The 9070-nt window shown below is 45.5% G+C and overlaps 1 pseudogene; it reads right to left on the bottom strand.

Moving 5' to 3' along the window:
- Window positions 1-8115: 8115 nt before the first annotated feature.
- LOC147683498 (5.8S ribosomal RNA) lies at window positions 8116-8255 on the bottom strand (annotated as a pseudogene).
- Between the last annotated feature and the right edge of the window lie 815 nt (window positions 8256-9070).

The following is a 9070-nucleotide window of genomic DNA, read 5'->3' as shown; positions in this document are numbered from 1 at the left end:
CTCAAGTTACTTAATACAACACATTTGTGGTTTTTCACTGTGGTACTTTTTTGATTATACGGCAAAAAGACTTACTGATTGTGAGATTGTGTTCGGTAGCCCGCAACTAGACCCGTTTCCTTTAGATGGTGTTCGTGTCACAAATCTCTAGATCATTGTTTGAGCAGTGGTGGCATTGTCTATCGTAAATTATAAACAAGCATTTTAGTTATTTAAATATCATGAGTCTTATTGTATATCTGGTAACTGTCGGTTCAAAACTTACTTGAAAGGCTGATTAAGAACCTTACATTTCTGTTCATGCGGCGCCCTCCACGTTTTACTGTTTGCTTGTGAAAGCTGCATCCGCGTTAATGCTTTGCGAGCATATTTTGTCTGTGAGTGCAAGAAATTTTCAAATGAATCAGTGGTTTGGTAATTAGTATTTGCGCTGACTCACTAAGCATTGGATTAAGTTTTAACGCCTTGTTGCATGTCTCACCTTCTTGTTTTAAATTGTGGTGTGTCGATCACCAGTCTTTGTTTACTCCGCTGGCATTCTGCAAAGCATCACTTGTCGGGAGATTTACGTGCACATAACCCAGAATTAGTTTGTTTGGTCGCATGTTTGGGAAAAGAAGGATTGTGGGAGATGTAGTCAATTTGTGATTTATACTATTAATGGCCACAATTTTTAGGTAGTTTTTGCAGCAGGTGGAATGAAAGTTTAGTCACATTTGGTTTACTGCCGTATTTCTAATAGTAAATATCATTATGTGGGTTTTCTTGCTGATTGTCATGATGGCTGAAATCGGTCATCGATGCAGAGGACTTAACGGATTACTTGTTGTAACTCAGACATCTCATTCATACCATCGATCACACAATTGAATTTTAAAATCAAATAAGCTTCTCTTTTCAACAAGATAGTTTCTACATTGCCTCCACACGTAGGAATTGTTATTCCCGAAAGCACTGTCCAATTAAAATCCTTTTCTGTGTAGTTGCTCTCCAGAAAATGTTGGACCATTGGAGCGGACAACACTTTTTGTTTGATTCTTGAACGATGTTGGGCCAACCTTTGATTAATTTGTTGATTGGTCTTTCCAATGTACAATTTTGGACACGGGCAAGTTATGGCATACACTATGTTTCGACTTTTACAATTAGTGAACTCTTTATGAGTCCATTTAATGGAGTTGAATTCAAACACTACTCCTTCTATTGTGTTGGCACATGACACGCAGGTCCCACATTTGTGGTGGCCTTCGACAGGTTTGAGGTTCCATAGAGAGCGTAGGTCCGCTTTTGATTTGGAGATGCCTAAGTCTGCGCTGATAATTTGTTGGCCAATACTTTTGTTTTTCTTTAGGGCAAACAATGGTCTTTCCATTGGAATCTCCAAATTAGAAATTAAATGCCAGTTTTTTAGTATGATCGTTTTGAGTTTGTTGGTATGTGGACCATACGTTGTTACACACACTAATTTCTCTAAAGATTTTTGGTCTTTCTTGGTTAATAGTTCTTCCCTGGGTGTAAACCAAGCGCGTTTGGTGGCATGTTTCAACATTTTTTTGGGGGTAAGCCTTACCTCTCAACTGTTCACATAAGATTTCTGAATGTGCCATAAAATCTTCCTTTCTTGAACAATTTCGTCTTATTCGTAACAATTGACTGTAGGGTAAATTGGCTTTCAGGCTTTGAGGGTGAAAGCTCCGATAATGGAGTATTGTGTTTTTGTCAGTCGTTTTGCGGTATAAGGTAGTTGTCAATTTGTGTCCTTACAGGAAGACCTCAACATTCAAAAAAGTCAGGCGTGTCTGACTGTAGGCAATACTGAATTTTATATCAGGGTGCCTCATGTTTAGCCATTTGTGGAACCGGATAAGGAGTTCTTCTGAACCGTTCCACTGGCACCAAATATCGTCTATGTAACAATACCATGTTGTTATAAGTGCACCATCACTGTGGCCATTGGATAGATGCTAGTAGAACACACCTGATGTCAATTGGCCAATTGGAAACACCTGCATACTACACTATAAAACACACTCCATTTAAGACCATAATCCTTTGCCATTTCACTACACCACAACATTTTCTACCAAAGTTTGAGAGTTAAGTGAGGTTATTTGGTTGCTTTTCTCTGTTTTTTGGCCCTTTATCTTCTTTCATTTGCTACTTTGTGTTTATTTTATTTTATGAAATGTATTTGCACAATGCCAGGCCCCAAGAATTCCTGTTTTAATCAGTGAGAACTGACAGTGATGGTGGATGAAATCATAAGAGTAGAGTTACAATTGTTTTGAGCCCAAGTTCACAATACACCCCTCTCTCAGAAAAGGCAAATTTGGGCCAGAATAGTCAACAGAGTGAATGCTGTAGCTAACAACCTGCGCACACAGGAGGAAATTAGAAAGAGGAGGAACAGCCTGCGGGGTAGGGTGCATTCCCTGGCCTCCAAGCGTCACCTGGAGGCCCAGGAGACTGGTAGTGGTTCTCCCAGGCACCCCTTGCAACCCATGCCCTTGAAGGAGAAGGTCGTGCAGATTCTCCATCCTAATGGCTTGACAGGAATACCTGGTGGAGTAGAGTCTGGTAAGTTACACTTTACAAACTTTCACTAAACCTCAGTGTCCTGTTTGCTTTGAAGTTATTTGTTACTAATGTGTTCTGCACATAATTTCATAACTTAGAAACCTCAAACTATCTATTTCAGATAATTTAAATTGGTTTTGAGAATGTATTGTGTTGCATCTAAGATTATAGGTGTCAATCTCTATTACATGTCACATGATGGCCTGGGGCCTGTAAGTGCTGCAACACCAAATCATTCATTACCTATATGTATGTATATTATGTCTGTCCCATTTCTACTGCATATTTGTCACTGGTATGTTCCACTAACCATTTTGCAAGTGTTGAGAAGTTGTTTTTGAAATGACTACAACTACCATGATGCCCAGTTTCTGTTTTGTCAAAAGAATTTTGTTATGTCATATTGTTCATTCTCGCTTGTCTAACTGATTTCAACATATGGTAAAGTGTCATGTACTGATCAATACCTATTCAATGCTCTCTTCTGAAAATGGTTTGTGTTGTTTTCTGAATGCTGCCCTATTCATCTTAACCAATTGATTTGATGTGATGAGTTTCATAAATCAAACTGTGTTGACACAAAAATTGTAAGCTATTTAAATTACTATGCTTAATTAAAGTGCTACTTGCAAAAATTGACCCTGCTCTGTTCACACAATGACTAATATCAAACATCCATGAAAGTTAAGGAAATGTCTGTTTTGAAGTCAGCTAAGCCTTCAAGTATCAATTATACATTTCACCTCGCGACTGTGTTGGGCTAAATGGTTGAGAGATATTAGATATGCTTCCTACTCACTTCATGAACATTTCAGGACATCCTATTACCAGCTTATTTGAAGTAGTTATGTGTGTCATTGTATTATATTGTATTGTAATAAATTGTATTGTAATTGCATCTATGTAGCACATACTACCCCTGACAAGGCATTGAAGCGCTTTTTGGACGAGTATCATGCTACTCAGGGATCCATAACGGATTAGTGGTGAATTAGTATAGTAAAAATATGAAAGTAATTTGAGTGGTGGATTGGGGTAATAAATACAAGTTGGGGTAAAAGGTGCAATACCACTGAAAGCTATCATCCAAATAATCTCTACCTATTTTTTCTTTCAGATATCTACATTGCTTGTCTCAAATAATTTGAATATACAAAACACACTTTTTCTACGACATATGTTTTCAATTTCTCATAAGGTCCAACTGGGAGAGCACGTTGCCAGGAATCTGTCACATAAGAGACATCCAATCCAGTACAGGATCAATCTATCAGTAAGGAAAACAAACATGGTAATCTGGATGCCGAGCCGATGAAAAGCCTGGTCCATCAGGTCAGTATGGGCAGATGGCCCCAGTGAGACTCACTGCTCCCAACTGACACCTCCCACCCAGGGCCGGACTGGCTGTAGTGGGCACCAGGCATTTCCCCGGTGGGCAGCCAGGGTGAGGGCCGGTTTTGAACCCCTGGGAGACCATTTGTGTTACTGGGAGCAGGCAATATCAGCCCCGGCAATAAAAGCGGAAGCGGTGAAATGGGAATGGTGCTTTCCACTAACACCCCCCACCCTGCTTCCCTGAGGCTGGCCAAGCTGTTTGCCGGGGTCAGTTTTGCTTCTCAGTCCGGCCCGCTCCCACCCCAGCTGTAACACCTCAACTAACCAAAGACTATACTTCCTGTGTTCCTACCACTGTGACACCGATCTTGTGCCCCCCCCCCAGTTCTGGGTAATGTTGAGACCACACTACCATCAGCTCTAGCTCATCCTGAAAACAGTCATATGGGGCACCCAGGACCAAGGGCACAGGGTAGTGGGGTTTGGAGTCGTGGGAGGGATAATGTGGGTCAGCATAGTGAAGCTACTGAGGTCACTTTCATACAGACCCCCATTGAACAAGTCTTGGGAGCCTATCATCAGTCCCACGGCATGATGGGCCAGGTACTCACTGATCTCCGGGAGATGAAGCAGTTTCAGAGGTAGCTCAAATATGAGATGAAAACTCACAACTCCAATATGAGCGCCCTGACTGGGGTGCTGCAGATCATTTACACCTATATGTGCAGGGCTTTCCCAGCACCATCTACCCCTTCCTGTGGGGCTACAATATCTGGCCCATCTACATCTGTCACAGCCACAAGAAGGGAGGCCCTGCCACCAGAAGAACCACCTGCAGCCCCCCCAGGCCCTGCAACAGTGCGCCATACCTTGGAGGATGGGCGCTTGGGGTACATTCAACAGAAGCTAGAGATCTATCAGGTACATGCATCATTGTGGCCGTTTGCGATTCCTTAATTGCGAAAATTAAGGAATCACAATTAAAGAATCGCAAAGAGCAATGCATTAAAAAATCGCAATTTATTTAGCGATTCCTTATTATTCCTTAATTGCGATTCACACTTTGCGAATCGCAATTAAGGAATCCCTTCCCATTGATTCCTATGGGCCAAAAGGCCCATAGGAATGAATGGGAAGACAATCTCAATTTGCGAATCGCAATTAGCTAATCGCAAATTGAGATTGCGATTTCAAGGGTGCAGGGGTGTCCAAAGGACACCCTGTTGCACCCCTGAAATCCATCTATGCACATATGTTGTGCACACACATGCCCTAAGGGCATGTGTGTGCACAACATGACAGTTAGAAAAATGCACAAAATTGCATTTTTAAGATTTTTCGCAAATTACCATGAGGTCCAACCTCATGGTAATTTTCTCCCCTTAATTGCGAAATCACAATTTTTAAATGTTTTCTTGCATTGCATTTAAGGAATCGCAAAATGCGATTCATTAAATGCAATCGCAATTTGAGAATTCGCAAATATTTGAGAATTCTTAAATTGCGAGGGCCTTGAACCTTCATGCATTCCAAAAGAGGATTTTGCGATCGCAAACGGCCGATTTTTGCGATTCGCACCGTTTGCGATCGCAAAATCCTTTGATGCATGTACCTGTTTGTTATCTCTGGTTCTATATTGCCAAGCTTTTCGTTTAGTGGCACGAGGCATTTATTAAGGATAGCAGCAAGTTGTGAAAACAAAGGACCTAAACTGGATCATCCTGGGCGCCTGGAAGTCTATTGTCGAGAGATATGCCAGAACCAGGGGTAATATTAAATCCGGGTTCCTACAGGCTAGGGATGACATGCTTCACCTTTCTCTTACATTTGACTGCTGGGCTACAATGGTGGGACAACGGCTGAGCTGAAGAAAAGCGCACACCAGGAGGTGGTGAACCGTGGGTTCCCCAGTACAGCAAGGGTTGAATTAAGATCAATAGGTGGGGAGGTTAGATGGACCAAGAAGATCCAGAGAGAGACATCACCCAGCCGGATCAATTTCCTTAGTGATTAACCACTCTGCTCTTGCTAGAACATTGTCAATAGTAGTGCTGCTTGGGTTCAAGGTGGGTTTAAGATTCACAATCGTCCTATTTCCCATTATTGAAGAGAAAAACCTAGGCTCAATAGGCAAGATGTAAACATAACCATAGAAAGCTGGTGAGATAGAGGAAGTATAAATAGGTGAACAACAGTTAACTCATGGCTCAGGAGAGGGAAATCTCCTTGAAGAACCAAGAGGATAGGTAGAACCAAGCCTCAGTTGGGGGCAGACGGCCCAGCTCTTAGCCCAGGCTTCACCGGGCGCGTACCAAAGGAGTCCTAGTGTGCTTTTAAGCGTGTACTGAAGCTTTGGCCCTCCTTGTAGTTATGAGGCTGCTGGGGGATAAAATCCACCCCAGTTGTAAAAATGCAGGCAAATGCTGGCAAATGTTGCTTCCCGTGCTGCAGGAGTCCCAACACACTTTTAGGCACATCCAGAAGCTTTGCCCCTCCTCGTAACTAAGAGACTGGTGGGGGATATAGCCCACCCCAGCTGTGGAAATGCAGGCAAAAGTCGAGCCCCATGCTGCGGGAGGAGTCCCAATGTACTTTTAAGTACATCCTGAAGCTTTGGCCCTCCTAGTAGCTATGAAGCTGCTGAGGAAATGCAGGCAAATGCAGGCAAACGTTGGATTCTCTGGCATTGCTCTGCCCAGGCACAGTTCAATATCTTTCGGGTCCTATCACACATGTTCATGCTGCACCTCCCTGACAGAGCTGTGGTATGCCGGCCCTCACCTTCATTGTGCCACAGGCTGTGACTCAAGCCCATGATAGACTTCTGAGTCTTTGCTTAAAGATGGGTCAGGTGGGTAAGCAACATCGCCTCAGACCACTGGCGCCCGGCTTGGGCCTCCCTGCACAGCGGTGCAATGTGGACAGGGAGTACTCAGCATAGTCCACCCAGTCAACTTTCGCTCCTGGAGCTGGGGCCCCTTTACCATCCTGGCGCACCCCAAGAGCAGGAGAGGCAGTTGCTGGGGGAGGACATGGAGGCAGTCAATCTTCCTTGGCAACGCAGACATCGTAAAGTTGCTGCTTGATGGACCGTAATACTCTCCACTGAAGCGGAGAGCCACCTGCCACTGTGTAGCCTTCCCTGCAGACCCAGAGCCAGTCACGGTGCACCACCATGAACAAAATGCACCCTGCTGGGGCCTGGTGAGCCCATGTGATGGTCTAGCGGAATGGGATCTTCCTTCTGGGGTGACTGACCTTCCTGCCATGTTAAATCCTCCGGGTGGGCTGCATGGACCCCACATGTTTACCTCTCAACTGTTAACGCCATCTTGAACTCTCTCTTCAAAGTTCTTTTGTATCTTTCCCATAATGTACTTGTTGGATATTGGTCTTGTGTTCAGATTTAGTGTTAGATGGAGTGTACCACCCACTTTGGGCTGTATTCTCAAGCAACGTGGCTCCCAGAAGACCTGATCCTGACACGTTAGGGGCTGCTAACAGCCTAACACCATCTGTGGGGTGAGCCTCTATACCAAGGACGTGGGCCCCCTGAGAAACGCCGGGGAGTTGGCCTTCTTTACACCATATTTCCCACAGCGCGGAGATTCAGCACTGGGCTTTTCCCTCTTAACTTGCCATTACTAAGGGAATCCTGGTTAGCTTATTTTCCTCCACTTAATAATATGATTGCATTCAGTGGGCTGCCACATCTTAATTTAGGTCATAGTCAGATGCTGACGAGTGGGAGAGTCGGACCAATTCCATGGGTGCCAGAATGAGTGGGACCCTCTTTCGCCTTAGGGGGTCACAGCAGCATACCTTTTTCCATATCAAAGATAAAATCCTATGGGGGCCAGCACGGAAACCAGCACCCGAGGGCAGGAAGAGGACCGTCAAACCCCAGTCGCAGAAGTGGACCCACAAGACAATAATCTCAGGCAGCCATGGGACACCGCAGATCGCCATATGCAGCACACAGCCAGGCACATTGGGTTTTTCAGGTCTGCTACAAATCAGACACCCACCTCGTCAAAGCAGGGAAAGCCTCGTACAAAGGCACCGTCACTCTGCAGTGTGACTTGGGCGGGCGGCCCTAGGATCGGCGATCAGGAGATGTGACTTTTGGAGGATGAAAGAAGCATAGCCCCCTGCAACAGCCAACCGTGCCCTGGAACAGCCTCAGGGAAAATGACGTTCATCCGACCCACAGACAGGTTTAGCCCAAGGAGGAATCCAGGGCCGCAAGGTGCGTTCAAAGTGTCGATATTCAATGTTTCCATCAATTCTCACAGTTCTCGCAGCTATTGATGTGTGAGCCAAGTGATCCATTGCCAAGAGTCACAGGCAACTTTTGCCTGCCTGCAGGTGCAAGTGTGGCATGAGGAAGCCAGCACCTGTCATCCACCACCTGTACTGTGAGACAGCCTAGTACCCTGTCACACTTGCCCTCCAGAATTCTCGCAGGATTAACCAGATAGCCGCACTTGCTGCGTGGGAGGAGGAGCCTCCTGGACCGACCATCAAACCCCCCGGGAGCCTGCTTTAGGAGCCTTGCCTGCCTGCAGGAGGCTGGGGGGACAGGGCAATCACACAGGCACCAGCAGGCTCATCCTACTCCATGACAACAGAAGGGAGACGCCGTCCTTCCTGCGGTGAGTATCCGGGGGAACTGGAGCCCCAGTAGCCCTCGGAAATCCAAATAGTCAATACAAATGAACGGCGGGATTCGGGAAGGAAACAAGGAAAAAACGAAGGGACAGGGAGAAGGAGGGGCACAGAAAGGAGCACAAGGGTTAAGGGAGGAAACAGCAAAAAAGGAGCACGAGCCGTGAACCTAATTTCAAAGGGGAGCTCAGCAACAACAACCCCAAACCTGGAACCCAATGCAAAAAAGATACCAAGCACTGAGTCAAGGGAGGGGCTGGCCTTTAAACACGGCAAGGTTAATCATGTGATGGTGAAACATGGCCATGGAAAGTGGACTAGACCTGAGTCCCTAACAGTACCCCCCCCCCCCCCCAACAACCCTCCCCACAGGACGGGGCTTAGAGGGGTGCTGTCTATGGAACAAACGGACCAACCGTGGCGCATGCACACTCCCAGCAGGTTCCCATGTCCGATCCTCAGGAGCATAGCCCTTCCAATCCACAAGGTA

This window comes from Lissotriton vulgaris, chromosome 11, assembly GCF_964263255.1.
Source record: "Lissotriton vulgaris chromosome 11, aLisVul1.2, whole genome shotgun sequence".
Lineage (NCBI taxonomy): Eukaryota > Metazoa > Chordata > Amphibia > Caudata > Salamandridae > Lissotriton > Lissotriton vulgaris.
This window is presented reverse-complemented; position numbering and strand designations above follow the sequence as displayed.